Consider the following 18,720-nt stretch of genomic DNA (forward strand, 5'->3'; position numbering starts at 1 on the left):
GGAATATATAATAAATTATGGAGCCAAGACCCATTGGAGGGGGGGCCTTGGTGCCACCAAGATACCAGGGCACGCCACTCCCCTCTAGCGCGCCCTGGTGGGTGGTGGGGCCCTCGGGGCTCCGCTGACCCTAACTCCGACACTATAAAATCCTATTTTACTAGAAATAAAATAGGAGATGAAGTTTCATCGTGTCTTACGATATGAAGCCGCTGCCACCTCCTGTTCTTCATCGAGAGGCCTGATCTGGAGCCCGTTCGGGGCTCCGGAGAGGGGAATCTTCGGTCTTCGTCATCACCAACCCTCCTTCATCACCAATTCCATGATGCTCCCCACCGGGAGTTAGTAATTCCTTTCTAGGCTCACTGGTTGGTGAGGAGTTGGATGAGATTCATCATGTAATCGAGTTACTTTTGTTAGGGCTTGATCCCTAGTATCCACTATGTTCTGAGATTGATGTTGCTATGACTTTGCTATGCTTAATGCTTGTCACTAGGGCCCGAATGCCATGATTTTAGATCCGAACCGTTTATGTTTTCACCATTATATCTATGTTGTAGATCCAATCTTGCAAGTCATATGCACCTATTACGTGTTATGATCCATAAACCCCAGGGTGACAGTAATTGGGATACTTTCTGGTGATGGTCGTAATATGAGGAGTTCATGTATTCACTATGTGTTAATGCTTTGTTCCGGTTCTCTATTAAAAGGAGGCCTTAATATCCCTTAGTTTCCTTATGGACCCCCCTGCCACGGGAGGGTAGGACAAAAGATGTCATGCAAGTTCTTTTCCATAAGCACGTATGACTATTTACAGAATACATGCCTACATTATATTTATGAACTGGAGCTAGTTCTGTGTTGCCCTAGGTTATGACTATTATATGATGAATATCATCCAACGAATTCACCGATCCAATGCTTACGAGTTTTCCACATATTGCTATTGCTAAGTTACTATTGCTATTGCTACTGTTACAACTGCTACAAAATTATTGCTATCACTGTCACCGTTACTATTACTGTTAGCACTGCTACCAAAACTATCATATTACTGTGCTACTGATCACTGTGCTGCAGATATCTAATCTCCAGGTGTGGTTGAATTAACAATTCAACTGCTAATACTTGCAAATATTCTTTGGCTCCCCTTGTGTCGAATGTATAAATTTGGGTTGAATACTCTACCCTCGAAAACTATTGCGATCCCCTATACTTGTGGGTTATCAAGACCTTTTTCTGGCGCCGTTGCCGGGGAGCATATCTATATTTGTTGAGTCACTTGGGATTTATATCTATTAATCACTATGAAGAATCTGAAAGAACCAAGAACCAATATTGTTCCCTCTAGGATGAGGGAGGTAAGGAATTGCCATCACACTCTGCACTTGATTCACCTTCATTTTTGAGTAAACTTGCAACACCACCACATGCTATTAATCCTGATATGTCGCAAGTTATTGATGATGCTACTTCTGCTATGAATGATGCTTATGATGATGCTAGTACTTTGCTTGATGATAATGTGCCACTAGGTGAATTTCTTAATGAATAACTTGCTAGAGCTAAAGATATTGAGAATGCTGAAACTGATGAAATTACTGAAACTGATGAAGTCCCTGAAACTGAGAATTATGAAACACCTATTAGACCTAGCTCTCCTAGATTTGAAATGCCTAAGATACCTAAGGGTTATGTTCTGGATAAGGAGGTAGCTAGAGACTTTCTTGTTTGCAATGATAGAGATGATCTTAAGAAATTATTATGCAAACTGAAAGAAAAATCTTTGAATGCTAGAATGAAATGTGATCCAAAGTTTGCTACTTCACCTATCTTTGTTACCGATAAGGATTATGAATTCTCTATCGACCCAGAGTTAATTACTTTGGTTGAATCCGATCCTTTCCATGGCTATAAAATTGAAACTGATGTGGCACACCTTACTAAACTAAATGATATAGCCACCCTGTTTGCTCATGATGAAAAAATTCGCTACTACTATATTCTCAAGTTATTTCCGTTCTCATTAAAGGATGATGCTAAGATACGGTACAATACTCTTGCTCCTGGTTGTGTGCATAGTCCCCAGGATATGATTTATTACTTCTTTTAAAAATATTTTCCTGCTCATAAGAAACAAGCTGCCTTATAGGAAATATTTAATTTTGTGCAAATTGAAGAAGAGAGTCTCCCACAAGCTTGGGGGAGGCTTCTCCAATTGCCTAATGCTTTGCCTGATCATCCTCTTAAGAAAAATGAAATACTTGATATCTTCTATAATGGACTAACCGATGCTTCTAGGGACTTCCTAGATAGTTGTGCTGGTTGTGTTTTCAGGGAACGAACTATTGAACAAGCTGAGGAATTATTGAATAATATATTGAAAAATTATGATGATTGGACTCTTCCTGAACCACCGCCTAAACCCACTTCGAAGAAGAGGGGTATCTTATTTCTTAGTCCTGAAGATATGCAAGAGACAAAGAAATGCATGAAGGAAAAAGGTATTAAAACTAAAGATGTTAAGAATTTACCACCTGTTGAAGAAACACATGGACTTGACACACCACCACCATAGGTGGTAGAGGTAAATTCTTTATTAAAGTTTGATGAAGGTGACATCCCTTATAATAAACATCCTAGTCAATGCTTATATGAATTTGATAATTATGTCATGAAACAAGATCACTTCAATGCAAATGTTATGAAACAATTGAAACAAAATTCTGATAAGATTTCTTGCTTGAGTGACTTGTTATTTAGACTCACTAATGATGTTAGAGGTGTAGGAAAACATGCCTCTATGGTCCAAACTCAGTTAGAACAACTTGCTAAATCTCAAAGATAATTGCTTAATGAAATGAACAACAATATGAATGATCATGATGTTAGAGTAATGACTAGAGGAGGTAGAATGACTAAGGAACCACTTTATCCTGAAGGTCACCCTAAAAGAATTGAACAAGACTCTCAAAGAATTAACACCGATGCACCTAGTACTTCTAAAAAAAGAAAAATGATAGGACTTTGCATACCTCTGGTGAACCTGAAATAGAAAAACCTCCTAAAGATAATAATGATGTCTCTATCTCAGATGCTGAAACTCAGTCTGGTAATGAACATTCACACATTGATAATGAAAATGATGAAGATATTCATGAAGATGCTCAACCAGACAATGATAAAGAACCAGATAATGATGTTGAGATAGAACCTGCCGTTGATCTTGATAACCCACAACCTAAAATAAAACGATATGATAAAAGAGACTTTGTTGCTAGAAAACATGGTAAAGAAAGAGAACCATGCACTGGTACGCGTCGGTCCTAAACAAACGGTTTTTAACCCCTTTTCGCGACGGCATTTGGAACCGTCGCCAAGTGAGTGTGGGCGATAGGGGGGTCCTTCCCACACAACCCAGAAATCGTCGGGGATAGGCCCTCCTGGGACCCAGGCTGGGACCGTGTGTGGTCGGGCGAGGTATTGAAACCCAATCATTTCCGTATGTATGTACATCCCACACGGTGAATCCCAGAAATCATTTCCGTAGGTCTGTACATCCCACACGGTGAATCCTAGAAAAACATTTCCGTTCGTATGTATATCACACACAGTCAATCCAAGGAATACGTTTCCATTCTTATGTACATCCCACACAGTCAATCCTGGGAAAACGTTTCCATTCGGACGTACATCCCACACAATTTTATGTGTAGGCTCGTGTGTGAAAGGTGTAACTATCACACACGGTCTGCCTTGGTTAACTGTTTGCTTTTATCAACTATATCACACACGATTTGATGAAGAAAACTCTGTGGCATTGGGCTATCCATCGCAAGCGCTTTTACTGCTAGAACCGTTTGCAAAGGTCCATGACACATTTAGCAGGTTTATTAGTTTACAATTAATAATTCCAGTATTATGAATATTCACATTTCATATCGAACAGCTGTTTGCCAATTTCATATCAGGCACATAAATATATTATAACATCATAGTACGCTAGCTACATGAAAACAACACAGTACAACATATAGCTAGTTCAAATTCATAAGGACAATATATTCATTTCCCTAATCGAGATCATCCAGGCTCGTCTTATCCACCTCTGCTTTCAGTTCAGTAAGAACCCGTTTTGCATGGGACAACTGGGAAAGTGCCTCCTCCGCCGCCAACACCATCTTAGCAAAGTCTGATTTAATAATCTGAGCTCATTCTCCACCTTCAACTTTTTATCCCGCATCTTGAAATATGCTTCAGCGTTGACAACGGTTTCTCTAAGCCTACTGTGTTCTCTTCCTCATACATGCTCCAGAGCTTCGGTAGGCACATCTTCAAAGACTGTGGCCACTCTTGATCAACCCACTCCAAGTAAGAACACTTCCGTTCATCCTATAATATTTAAAACTAGATCAGTAACAATTGTAGGGGAAATGGGTTTATAGCAACATAGAAAATCACCGATGCTTATTTTGAAAAACTGAAGAAACATGTTAATTATGACATATCTTCTAAAAAAGATCAATGTGCAAATGAAATAATTGGTACTGAGACAACAACCAAATTCTGGAACATCAGAAGCTATAATTAACTACAACGACGCTACAAGTTCTTACTCATGTACAATAAATAACAAATTGAACATTTTATGAGGAAGGTAAATATAACTGCAACAGCATAGCGACAGTGTTTGGATGACAGAAAATTGATACTAACAGGTGTGTACATGCACAAATTTAGTAACATAGAACTAATAGCACTAAGGCCATTCACTATGTATGCCAAAACTGGGGTAAAGACAACTGTTTGCTACATCTCGCACCGGTGCCCTACACTGGCGAGCCGATGCAGCGGAAAAAAATCAGGGACCCGGACTCCGGAGCACGTAGTTGCTCCGATGCCCAGTTCTTTCGTGCCATAAAGATTTAGTATTTTACTGCTTGGCTTCTCGGATGTGTGGACCAAAGTTGGCTGCACAAACTGCTGAAGCGGTGCCAAATAATTTTCTAATGGCACCGCTGATGAGATGGCAACAATTTAAGATACTAGGTACAAACTGTGACACTGTCTTAGGATGCGTTTGGTTGAAGGTGTGGTATGAATGGGTTGGGACCGTGACAGTGTCTGAATCAACGAAAGAGGGTCTAACCTTTTCTGCACATGCCAGAAACTTCCTCCCACTGTCCACAGAATCAAACGCAACTAGCTTCACGCATGGAGATTGATGGTGACAACGAGCAGATAGATCTTCGACACAGGTGGGTAGGTAGAGAATACCTAGGGGTGCGAGACAACTCTCTCTAAGGAACTCGGCAAAATAGCCCCGTAACTTCGGGAGAAGGGGTGCCCCCTCACAAAAGGGGGCCGCAGTTACCAGGCCCGGGCGACTGTCAGCCACCCCGCTCCATTCGTTGCCACTGATGGTCCTAGGGAGCTACAAGAGGAAGAAATGACTCAAATCGACCGCCGGGTAAAAATCCTTCATTCCAAGTCATAGCCTGAGAGAGAGAAGAGAGGCATACCGGGTGGTGAAGGAGTAGTCACCGGAGGAGGAACCGCCGGAGAGGTCTTTGAAGAAGACCATGGCCACCTCGGCGGTAGGATGCGAGACGGCGAGAGCGAGGAAGCGGCTATAGCTTAGCAAGGAAGGAAGAAGGAAACAGGGGAATGTGACTTGTGGTCGGGGAGAAAAGGGGGTGGGGAAGGGGGGAAGGGGGGCGGGGGTAGATATTTTGGTGGTAGGCCAAAATTTTGGAAATGTGGAGGGAAACTTTGCGCGTGGTGCCGCCGGACCATTCACTTTGAACGATTGTGTGCATCGCAAATGATTCTTCTACTTTACGCGCATGGGATGAGTTTGATAATTCAAATTTTGGTGGAAATTTCCCCGGGTACGTCATTGCATAATTTAACATCGCTTGCTAATTTGGGCACACAAAAGAGCGTACAGCAGATAGACCACACTTACTGAATCGAGCAATTTTCGTAATTAAACAGAGCCAGTTGACCTAAACATTGCTCTAACAAAAGACCATCATTAAAAACAAAGCCTAAGTACGCATAATTTTAACAAATCCGCCGCCGCGCCGGCCTATGCATCGCCGGTGTGAGACGAGACGTCGATGACTTGTCCTGGCGACATGCCGCCATTGGTGGACTCCGCGTCCCCCCTGCTGAAGTCGACCGCATCTCGTCCTCGGCGCCGCCCTCAAGGTTGTAGTACTCGTAGTAGTGGCTGCGCCAAAGCTCGCGTTGGTACTGCATCACCGATTCCTCAACGGACAGCCTCTTCTCTACCTTGACCTCGGCCACGCACAACTCCTCCTCCTGGTGCTCCTCGATATCCGCCGCCTCCTGCATCTCCATCTCCCGGTGCTCCTCGATCTTGGCGTGGATGGCCTCGACCCGGGCCAGGGCGACATCAGCGGCACGGACGGCAGCACGAGCGCTCTCGGTGATTGCAGCAGCCGTCGTAGCAGCAGCAGCAGCCGTCTCGGCTGCTGCAGCTGCCCTGTCGGCTGCTGCAGATGCCCTCTCGACGGAAGCGGACACGCTCAATGCAGATGCGGCGGCACTCTCGGCGTAGGCGGCCGCGCTCTTGGCGCAGGCGGCGGCGCTCGGGGGGGACGCGGCCATCGTACCGGCCTTCACGAAGCGTTTCCACGGCGTCATCTTTGCAAGAAGGGGGTGCGGGAATGGGGATCGGGATTCGGGGGTTGCCGACACTAGAGCAGACGAGCCGGCGAAGCTTAAGGAGGGAGACTTAAATAGACCCAGATATTTTCATGGCAAGCGGTTCCTAGAAAACAACTATGTGTGATGTTGTAGATATTTTTTATTAGGTGTGAAAGACGAATTTGGAGTAAAGTGCCAACGGATGATGTTTTAAATGAACGAGAAATTTTTAGTAGTAATACAACTGTCATGTCAAATTTTGGAAAATTTCAGGGGTCATTTGACCTTTTAAGACATTTAAGTGATTTTCTAGCCATTTAATGACCGTAATTGAAATTTGAACTACATGTACATGCAACAGCTAACCATAACGGTTTGAAAACTCATATTTCGTGTACTTGTGTGTGATTTAATTCCATGTGCAGTAAATTGGAAGGAATTCTCAAACATATTGGTCTAACGGCTATGACACAATTAAGCATGGAGTGACATGGCATTTTAATTCCCAAAAATAAATAAAAATCAGAAACACATGAAAGCTTGGTTGATGTAATGTCATGCCACCAAGATGATGTGGTAAAAAATTTGGCATGTTTGACGAAAGTTTGGACACACACCCCTCACAAACCGGAGCAACTCACTAGAAGGCTCGTGGTTCCGAGAGGGAACAATGCATGTTTGATGATGAACGGGAGATAGCTTCCTCTTACAGCCTTCAATTTTTTTCTACGTCTAACGAGCACTACTACAATTGTAATGTGAATTTTTTAAAAATTCTAGGGGTCATTTGACCTTTTGAAGACATTTAAGTGACTTTCTAGCCATTTAATGACCGTAATTCAAATTTGAACTACATCTACATGCAACGCCTAACCAAAACGGTTTGAAAAATCATATTTGTGTACTTGTGTGTGAGTTAATTCCATGTGCAGTAAACTAGAAGGAATTTTCAAACATATTTGTCTCACGACATGGACACATGCATGCATACGTATGCATAGAGTGACATGGCATTTTAATTCCAAAAAAAAATCAGAAACACATGAAACCTTGGTTGATGTAATGTCATGCCACCAAGATGATGTGGTAAAGAAATTGGCATGTCTGACAAAAGTTTGGACACACAGCCCTCACAAACCGGAGCAACTCACTAGAAGGCTCGTGGTTCCGAGAGGGAACAATGCATGTTTGATGACAAACGGGAGATAGCTTCCTCTTACGGCCTTCAATTTTTTTTCTACGTCTCATGTGCACTACTACAACTATAATGTGAAATTTTGGAAAATTCTAGGGGTCATTTGACCTTTTAAAGATATTTAAGTGATTTTCTAACCATTTAATGACCGTGATTCAAATTTGAACTACATCTACATGCAACGCCCAACCAAAACGGTTTGAAAAATCATATCTGTGTACTTGTGTGCGAGTTAATTCCATGTGCAGTAAATTAGAAGGAATTTTCAAACATATTGGTCTCACGACATGGACACATGCATACGCATGCATGGAGTGACATGGCATTTTAATTCCAAAAAATAAAAAAATGATCAGAAAAATATGAAACCTTGGTTGATGTAATGTCATGCCACCAAGATGATGTGGTAAAGAAATTGGCATGTTTGACGAACATTTGGACACACACCCCTCACAAACCGGAGCAACTCGCTAGAAGGTTCGTGGTTCCTAGAGGGAACAATGCATGTTTGATGAAGGACGGGAGATAGCTTCCTCTTACGGCCTTCAAATTTTTTTCCTACGTTTAACGTGCATTAATACAACTGTCATGTGAAAATTTGGAAAATTTTAGGGGTCATTTGACCTTTTAAAGACATTTAAGTGATTTTCTAACCAATTAATGACCGTAATTCAAATTTGAACTACATCCACATGCAACGCCTAACCATAACGGTTTGAAAAGTCATATTTTTGTGTACTTGCGTGCGAGTTAATTCCATGTGCAGTAAATTAGAAGGAATTTTCAAACATATTGGTCTCAAGGCATGGGCACATGCATGGAGTGCCATGGCATTTTAATTCAAAAAAATAAAAAAATTATCAGAAAAACATGAAACCTTGCTTGATTTAATGTCTTGCCACCAAGATGATGTGGTAAAAGAAATTGGCATGTTTGACGAACGTTTGGACACACACCCCTCACAAACCGGAGCAACTCGCTAGAAGGTTCGTGGTTCCGAGAGGGAACAATGCATGTTTGATGATGAACGGGAGAGAGCTTCCTCTTACGGCCTTCAAATTTTTTCTATGTTTAATGTGCACTAATACAACTTTCATGTGAAAATTTGGAAAATTTCAGGGGTCATTTGACCTTTTAAAGACATTTAAGTGATTTTCTAACCATTTAATGACCGTAATTCAAATTTGAACTACATCTACATGCAACGCCTAACCATAACGGTTTGAAAAATCATATTTTTGTGTACTTGTGTGCGAGTTAATTCCATGTGCAGTAAATTAAAGGAATTTTCCAACATATTGGTCTCCAGGCATGGGCACATGCATGGAGTGCATGCCATGGAATTTTAATTCCAAAAAATTAAAAAATGATCAGAAAGACATGAAACCTTGCTTGATTTAATGTCATGCCATCAAGATGATGTGCTAAAAAATTGGCCTTTTTGACGAAAGTTTGGACACACACCCCTCACAAACCGGAGCAACTCGCTAGAAGGTTCGTGGTTCCGAGAGGGAACAATGCATGTTTGATGACGGACGGGAGATAGCTTCCTCTTACGGCTTTGAAATTTTTTCCTACGTTTAACGTGCACTAATACACCTGTCATGTGAAAATTTGGAAAATTTCAGGGGTCATTTGACATTTTAAAGACATTTAAGTGATTTTCTAACCATTTAATGACCGTAATTCGTATTTGAACTACATGTACATGCAACGCCTAACCAAAACGGTTTGAAAAATCAGAATTTTATGCGAGTTAAAAAATCATCAGACGATATAAATATCTGGTGTTCAAAAAAGAAAATGTAAAGATCTGGCAAGACAACCGGCCCCCACACGATTGGCACTCTATCTCGCGGCTCGAGGTTTGGTAGGTGATTGGCGGGGATCATTAATCAGACACGGTTCTGTATTGGAAACCGTCAACTATTATGTTCACACACGGATTTTGCTGCGGGAATCGTGTGTAATTCAAACTACAGTACTTGTAAATTCTGGCGACTGGCGTGTGTACTGTCCCCGTTGATCTAGATTTCGGCTGCCAATAAATACTACCTTGCTCATGTCGTCCCGCCTGCATTCTCATCTACATCCTCCCCTCGCTTGCCCTTTCTCTCTCTCTCTCTCTCAAAACTCTGCCATGGCGCCGCCGGTCTGCCCACGCACCGCCGAGGAGTCGCCGCCCCCTGAGGAAGCTCACTCAATTAGCAGTGACGAGGATCCCTACGCGCCGCCTGATGAGGTTTCGCCGGACCCCCCAAATTTGGATTGGTTTTGGGGCCAATAAAATCTTTGTCTGTGGAAGTCGCTGCCGCCGGCTCAGAAAGCCAGGCAAGTGGCGTTCAAGAAGGAGATGGCGGAGGAGGAAGCCAGGTACCAGGCGGCCTGTGAAGCCCGTGATGCCGCCTGAAAAAAGGAGGCGGCGGAGCTTTGGGGGCGGGCGCGTCGTCGTGCCGAGGAGGTGTACGAAGACGGGTACTTCGCAAGGAAGGTCATAGGCGCTGGGCGCCTCGTCGCTGCGTGGAGGTGGGCCGATAAGCTCCAGCGTGCCACTGATACGTCTCCAACGTATCTATAATTTATGAAGTATTCATGCTATTATATTATCCATCTTGGATGTTTTATGGGCTTTACTATGCACTTCTATATTACTTTTGGGACTAACCTATTGATCCAGAGCCCAGTGCCAGTTTCTGTTTTTTCCCTTCTTTCAGTGTTTCGCAGAAAAAGAATATCAAACGGAGTCCAAACGGAATGAAACCTTCGAAAAAGTTATTTTTGGAAAGAAAGCAATACGGGAGACTTGGAGTGCACGTCAGGGGATCAACGAGGAGAGCACGAGGCAGGGGGCGCGCCCACCCCCCTGGGCGCGCCCTCCACCCTCGTGGGCCCCTCATGGCTCCCCTTACCGACTTCTTTCACCTATATATTCCCATATACCCTAAAACCTTCGGGGAGCAGAATAGATCAGGAGTTCCGCCGCCGCAAGCCTCTGTAGCCACCAAAAACCAATCGGGACCCTGTTCCGGCACCCTGCCGGAGGGGGGATCCCTCACCGGTGGCCATCTTCATCATCCCGGCGCTCTCCATGACGAGGGAGTAGTTCACCCTCGGGGCTGAGGGTATGTACCAGTAGCTATGTGTTTGATATCTCTCTCTCGTGTTCTTGAGGTGATACGATCTTGATGTATCGCGAGCTTTGCTATTGTAGTTGGATCTTATGATGTTTCTCCCCCTCTACTCTCTTGTAATGGATTGAGTTTTCCCTTTGAAGTTATCTTTTCGGATTGAGTCTTTAATGATTTGAGAACACTTGATGTATGTCTTGTGTGGGATAACCGTGGTGACAATGGGTTATTCTATTGATTCACTTGATGTATGTTTTGGTGATCAACTTGCGGGTTCCGCCCATGAACCTATGCATAGGGGTTGGCACACGTTTTCGTCTTGACTCTCCGGTAGAAACTTTGGGGCACTCTTTGAAGTTCTATGTGTTGGTTGAATAGATGAATCTGAGATTGTGTGATGCATATCTTATAATCATACCCACGGATACTTGAGGTGACATTGGAGTATCTAGGTGACATTAGGGTTTTGGTTGATGTGTGTCTTAAGGTGTTATTTTACTACGAACTCGAGGGCTGTTTGTGACACTTGTAGGAATAGCCCAATGGATTGATCGGAAAGAATAACTTTGAGGTGGTTTCGTACCCTACCATAATCTCTTCGTTTGTTTTTCGCTATTAGTGACTTTCGAGTGACTCTTTATTGCATGTTGAGGGATAGTTATATGATCCAATTATGTTATTATTGTTGAGAGAACTTGCACTAGTGAAAGTATGAACCCTAGGCCTTGTTTCCTAGCATTGCAATACCGTTTACGCTCACTTTTATCATGAGTTACCATGCTGTTTTTATAATTTCAGATTACAAAAACCTATATCTACCATCCATATTGCACTTGTATCACCATCTCTTCGCCGAACTAGTGCACCTATACAATTTACCATTGTATTGAGTGTGTTGGGGGACACAAGAGACTCTTTGTTATTTGGTTGCAGGGTTGTTTAAGAGAGACCATCTTCATCCTACGCCTCCCACGGATTGATAAACCTTAGGTCATCCACTTGAGGGAAATTTGCTACTGTCCTCAAACCTCTGCAGTTGGAGGCCCAACAACGTCTACAAGAAGAAGGTTACGTAGTAGACATAAAGCTCTTTTCTGGCGCCGTTGCTGGGGAGGCTAGGTAAGCGGCACTCACACCCCGTCAATCAAGCAGTTTCTAGCGCCATTGCTGGGGAGGTGAGTGCTTGAAGGTATATCTTTAGATCTTGTAATCAAATCTTTTTGTTTCTTGTTTTATCACTAGTTTAGTTTATAAAAGAAAACTAAAAAATGGAATTGAGTTTGCCTCATACGCTTCATCTTTTTAATATCTTTCGCGAGAATGATGGAAAGGAAAATTGTGCTCAAGTGCTAGAAGAAGAATTACATAGAATGCTTGGCATAAAATATGTGAATGATGAGCATGATTGCAATGTTGTTAGTATGAATTCTTTGAATACCCATGATGCTAATAATATGCAAAGCCACAAGCTTGGGGATGCTATGTTTGATGAAGATGATATTTTTTGTCCCCCAAGCTTTGATGAGCAAATTTACTATGATGAAAGCATGCCTCCTATCTATGATGATTATTGTGATGACACGTATGCTATAAAGAATAATGATAACTATGAAACTTGTCATCTTGATCTTAATTTTCAATCACATGATAGTTATTTTGTTGAGTTTGCTCCCACCACTATTGATGAGAATAAATTTGCTTATGTGGAGGGTAGTAAATTTTCTATGCTGGTAGATCATGAAAAGAATGCTTTAGGTGCTGGTTATATTGTTGAATTCATTCATGATGCTACTGAAAATTATTATGAGGGAGGAACATATGCTTGTAGGAATTGCAATAATATCAAGTTTCCTCTCTATGTGCTTAAAGTTTTGAAGTTATACTTGTTTTGCCTTCCTATGCTAGCTGATTATTGTTCCCATAAGTTGTTTCCTCAGAAAATCCCTATGCATAGGAAGTGGGTTAGACTTAAATGTTCTAGTCATATTCTTCATGATGCTCTCTTTATGTTTCAATTCTTATCTTTTATGCGAGCATCATTGAAATCATCATGCCTAGCTAGGGGCGTTAAACGTTAGCGCTTGTTGGGAGGCAACCCAATTTTGATTTTTGTTCTTTCTTTTTGGTTCTTTTTAGTAATAAATATTTGATCTAGCCTCTTGTTAGATGTGGTTTTATGTTTTAATTAGTGTTTGTGCCAAGTAAGACCTATAGGATCTTCTTGGATGTTAGTTATTCGATCTTGCTGAAAATTCCAGAAACTTTCTGTTCACGAAAACAATTGTTTAAAATCACCAGAACGTGATAAAATACTGATTCCAATTGCAGAAGATCAATAATAAAATTATCTAGGTCGTCCTATTTTGGTAGAATTTTCTGAGTTCCAGAAGTTTGCGTTAGTTATAGATTACTATAGACTGTTCTGTTTTTGACAGATTCTGTTTTTCATGTGTTGTTTGCTTATTTTGATGAATCTATGGCTAGTAAAATAGTTTATAAACCATAGAGAAGTTGGAATACAGTAGATTTAACACCAATACAAATAAAGAATGAGTTCATTACAGTACCTTGAAGTGGTGTTTTGTTTTCTTTCGCTAACGGAGCTCACGAGATCTTCTGTTAAGTTTTGTGTTGTGAAGTTTTCAAGTTTTGGGTAAAGATACGATGGACTATGGAATAAGGAGTGGCAAGATCCTAAGCTTGGGGAAGCCCAAGGCACTCCAAGGTAATATTCAAGGACAACCAAGAGCCTAAGCTTGGGGATGCCCCGGATGGCATCCCCTCTTTCGTCTTCGTTCATCTGTAACTTTACTTGTAGCTATATTTTTATTCACCACATGATATGTGTTATGCTTGGAGCGTCATTTTAGTTTCTTTAGACTTGCTTTCTGTTATTTATAATAATGTTTTGCATCTTTATTTTCAATAAAAATGTCAAGGATAGCTTTTACCATGCTTATTTTGCTAGTCTACATGTTGCTGTTTTAAAACAGAAAGTTTACCGCTGTTGCGAAAATTCCCTAGAAAATTCAGAATATGATAAAATATTGAAACCTTTTGCATAATAAGCTCTGATAAATTTACTACAGTGGGAATTTTCTTTCATATTTTTTTGATCTAGGGAAGTATGGATGTTGCTGCATTCTTTACAGACTGTCCTGTTTTGGCAGATTGCTATTATGTTTGCATTGTTTGCATATGTTTGCTTGTTTAATGATTCTATTTGAGGATAGGAGTATTAAATATGCAGAGGAATTTAGTATGCAATGTTGAATAATAATTTTAGTGATTTGTTACAGTATAGTATGATAAGGTTTTTTGCATTGGTTTATACTAACTTATCTCACGAGTTCTTGTTGAGTTTGGTGTGGATGAAGCTTTCGGGATTTAGGAAACCGTGATATGAGAGGAATTAAGGAGACACAAAAGCTCAAGCTTGGGGATGCCCAAGGCACCCCATGATAATATTTCAAGAAGTCTCGAGCATCTAAGCTTGGGGATGCCCCGGTAGGCATCCCACCTTTCTTCTTCAACAATTATCGGTTATTATCGGTTGAGCCTAAGTTTTTGCTTCTTCACATGATGAGTGCTATCCTTTAAATGTCGTTTTATTTTGTTTTGCTTGCTGTTTGAATAATATCCCAAGATCTGAAATTCTTAAATGAGAGAGAGTCTTCACATAGCTACATAATTATTTAACTACTCATTGATCTTCACTTATATCTTTTTGGAGTAGTTTGTCATTACTCGTGTGCTTCACTTATATCCTATGAGTAAATGGTTGAATGTCATAAATCTGAAATTATATATGTTTCATATGCCTTTCCCATGGGGAGTAATGCCTTCACATATAAGAAGTAGAGGTGGTAAATTTATTGAAGGTTAGCAAACATTGTATTGGTCACTTGAACAATTCATGAAAGAATATTGAAGGAAGGGAGATTTCACATATAAATACACTATCATGGACATCTTTTGTAATTGTGAGCACTCATTAAAATATGACATGATAAAAGGTTGACGTTGGACAAGGAAGACAACGTAATGGGTTATGTTTTCTTATATCTGAAATAAAGTATATTGTCATGGATCGCCTAACACGTTGAGCTTGCCTTTCCCCCTCATGCTAGCCAAATTCTTTGATCCAAGTAGAGATACTACTTGTGCTTCCAAACATCCCTTAAACCAGTATTGCCATGAGAGTCCACCATACCTACCTATGGATTGAGTAAGATCCTTCAAGTAAGTTGTCATCGGTGCATGCAATAAAAATTGCTCTCTAAATATGTATGGTCTTTTAGTGTGGGGAAAATAAGCTTTATACGATCATTGTGATATGGAAGAAATAAAAGCGACAGACTGCATAATAAAGGTCCCTATCACAAGTGGCAATATAAAGTGACGTTCCCTCGCATTAAGATTTTGTGCATCCAACTATAAAAGCGCATGGCAACCTCTGCTTCCCTCTGCGAAGGGCCTATATTCTACTTTTATGCAAGAGTCATGGTGATCTTCACCTTTCCTTTTTACATTTTATCCTTTGGCAAGCACCTCGTGCTGGAAAGATTCTGATATATATCCAATTGGATGTAAGGCATCATGAACTATTATTGTTGACATTACCCTTGAGGTAAAAGGTTGGGAGGCGAATCTATAGGCCCCTATCTTTCTCTGTGTCTGATTAAAACTTTGAACCCATAAATATCGTGTGAGTGTTAGCAATTGTGAAAGACTAAATGATAGTTGAGTATGTAGAGTTTGCTAAATTAAAGCTCTGACATAGACTCTTCCTGAAAATAAGATGAATTGTAATTGTTTGATGACTAATAACATGGTTTTTTAGTTTTCAAGAAAGTTTATGATCTATACTTTAGCATGTGAATATCTTGTTACTTGATCATGCAAAGTTCTATGAGTTGAGCTACTGTTATGACATATAATGATGCTAGAAAAGGTGATTGAAATTATCATTGATCAAACTTATGCACCTGCTAGCATTCACACTTCATAAATTATTTATTTTATCATTTACCTACTCGAGGACGAGCAGGAATTAAGCTTGGGGATGCTGATACGTCTCCACCGTATCTATAATTTATGAAGTATTCATGCTATTATATTATCCATCTTGGATGTTTTATGGGCTTTACTATGCACTTTTATATTACTTTTGGGACTAACCTATTGACCCAGAGCCCAGTGCCAGTTTCTGTTTTTTACCTTGTTTCAGTGTTTCGCAGAAAAGGAATATCAAACGGAGTCCAAACGGAATGAAACCTTTGGAAAAGTTATTTTTGGAAAGAAAGCAATACGAGAGACTTGGAGTGCACGTCAGGGGATCAACGAGGAGAGCACGAGGCAGGGGGGGCGCGCCCACCCCCCTGGGCGCGCCCTCCACCCTCGTGGGCCCCTCGTGGCTCCCCTTACCGACTTCTTTCACCTATATATTCCCATATACCCTAAAACCTTCGGGGAGGAGAATAGATCGGGAGTTCCGCCGCCGCAAGCCTCTGTAGCCACCAAAAACCAATCGGGACCCTGTTCCGGCACACTGCCGGAGGGGGGATCCCTCACCGGTGGCCATCTTCATCATCCCGGCGCTCTCCATGATGAGGAGGGAGTAGTTCACCCTCGGGGCTGAGGGTATGTACCAGTAGCTATGTGTTTGATCTTTCTCTCTCTTGTGTTCTTGAGGTGATACGATCTTGATGTATCGCGAGCTTTGCTATTGTAGTTGGATCTTATGATGTTTCTCCCCCTCTACTCTCTTGTAATGGGTTGAGTTTTCCCTGTGAAGTTATCTTTTCGGATTGAGTCTTTAATGATTTGAGAACACTTGATGTATGTCTTGCATGGGATAACCGTGGTGACAATGGGTTATTCTATTGATTCACTTGATGTATGTTTTGGTGATCAACTTGCGGGTTCCGCCCATGAACCTATGCATAGGGGTTGGCACATGTTTTCGTCTTGACTCTCCGGTAGAAACTTTGGGGCACTCTTTGAAGTTCTATGTGTTAGTTGAATAGATGAATCTGAGATTGTGTGATGCATATCGTATAATCATAACCACAGATACTTGAGGTGACATTGGAGTATCTAGGTGACATTAGGATTTTGGTTGATGTGTGTCTTAAGGTGTTATTTTACTACGAACTCTAGGGCTGTTTGTGACACTTATAGGAATAGCCCAATGGATTGATCGGAAAGAAAAACTTTGAGGTGGTTTCGTACCCTACCATAATCTCTTCGTTTGTTCTCCGCTATTAGTGACTTTGGAGTGACTCTTTGTTGCATGTTGAGGGATAGTTATATGACCCAATTATGTTATTATTGTTGAGAGAACTTGCACTAGTGAAAGTATGAACCCTAGGCCTTGTTTCCTAGCATTGCAATACCGTTTACGCTCACTTTTATCATTAGTTACCATGCTGTTTTTATAATTTCAGATTACAAAAACCTATATCTACCATCCATATTGGACTTGTATCACCATCTCTTTGCCGAACTAGTGCACCTATACATTTTACCTTTGTATTGGGTGTGTTGGGGACACAAGAGACTCTTTGTTATCTGGTTGCAGGGTTGTTTGAGAGAGACCATCTTCATCCTACGCCTCCCACGGATTGATAAACCTTAGGTCATCCACTTGAGGGAAATTTGCTACTGTCCTACAAACCTCTGCACTTGGAGGCCCAACAACGTCTAAAAGAAGAAGGTTGCGTAGTAGACATGAGCCACCGACGAGGAGCTCCGATGGGCGCCCAACGAAATAGCAAGATCGGCCGCGCGCGTCCGCGAGCAAGAGGCAGATCGGTACGTCAAGCGCTGCGAGGCGGAGGAGTCGGAGTACTGCCTCCGCACTGGGAAGACACCCACTACAAGAAATATGTCAACTAGTGACCTTCTGTCAGTGACCCTGGAAGAATTGGTCATAGATCTATGACCATTTGAGACCAATTGGTCAAAATCTGTTCGGGGGGCTCCAAACCCTAAACCATTGCGACCATTTTGGTCAGAAAGGTCATAATTTCCTTACACGAAATGGTCATAAAGCAAACAGCGCTAGTCCGCTGCCTTATTTCTAGTTGTTAACGACCAATATAGATGGTCATACCCTTGTAAATTGTGGTGGGTTGCGATGACTAGGCGCCATCTCATCAGTTTTGCCTATGTGTCATGTCCATGTGTCAATTTTTGCCCTAGGTTGTGAAGCAACCTATATTTCTGTTATTCCAAAAATTCCCAAAAAATTCTCATAAATTGTTTGGATCATATCTTCATCAAATATGTTAAAAACCTTCCTTGCCTAGTTCAAAAATAATTCAACAATATTCATTTTCCTATTCTGTTCAAAGCAGCACTTTGTGAAGGAAGTACCACTTTGGCATGTCCAAATATTATCCATTTTCTACAATGCTTTCCTATGCCCAAATAACCACCCTACACCAAATGCAGCTCAATCCATTCATTATTTTGAGCCCAGCTTCAACATTCGTATTTATGTCCAGTGTGGTACTTTGCAAAGCAAGTACCACCTAGGCTCCTCCTTTTGAGCTAAAAATTTGTGAAGACGGACTTCTTAGTAACCGATCATCCTCATCCAAAACTCACGCCCATTAGCCATGTACATTTCCCGTACCGCTAATCAAACACTTGGATGCTAATTCATGTTTGAGCATCGATCGGTCTCCTCATGAGAGTCTTATGTTGTAATTT

The sequence above is a fragment of the Aegilops tauschii genome, chromosome 4 (assembly GCF_002575655.3).
Source record: "Aegilops tauschii subsp. strangulata cultivar AL8/78 chromosome 4, Aet v6.0, whole genome shotgun sequence".
In the NCBI taxonomy this organism is placed as follows: Eukaryota; Viridiplantae; Streptophyta; class Magnoliopsida; order Poales; family Poaceae; genus Aegilops; species Aegilops tauschii.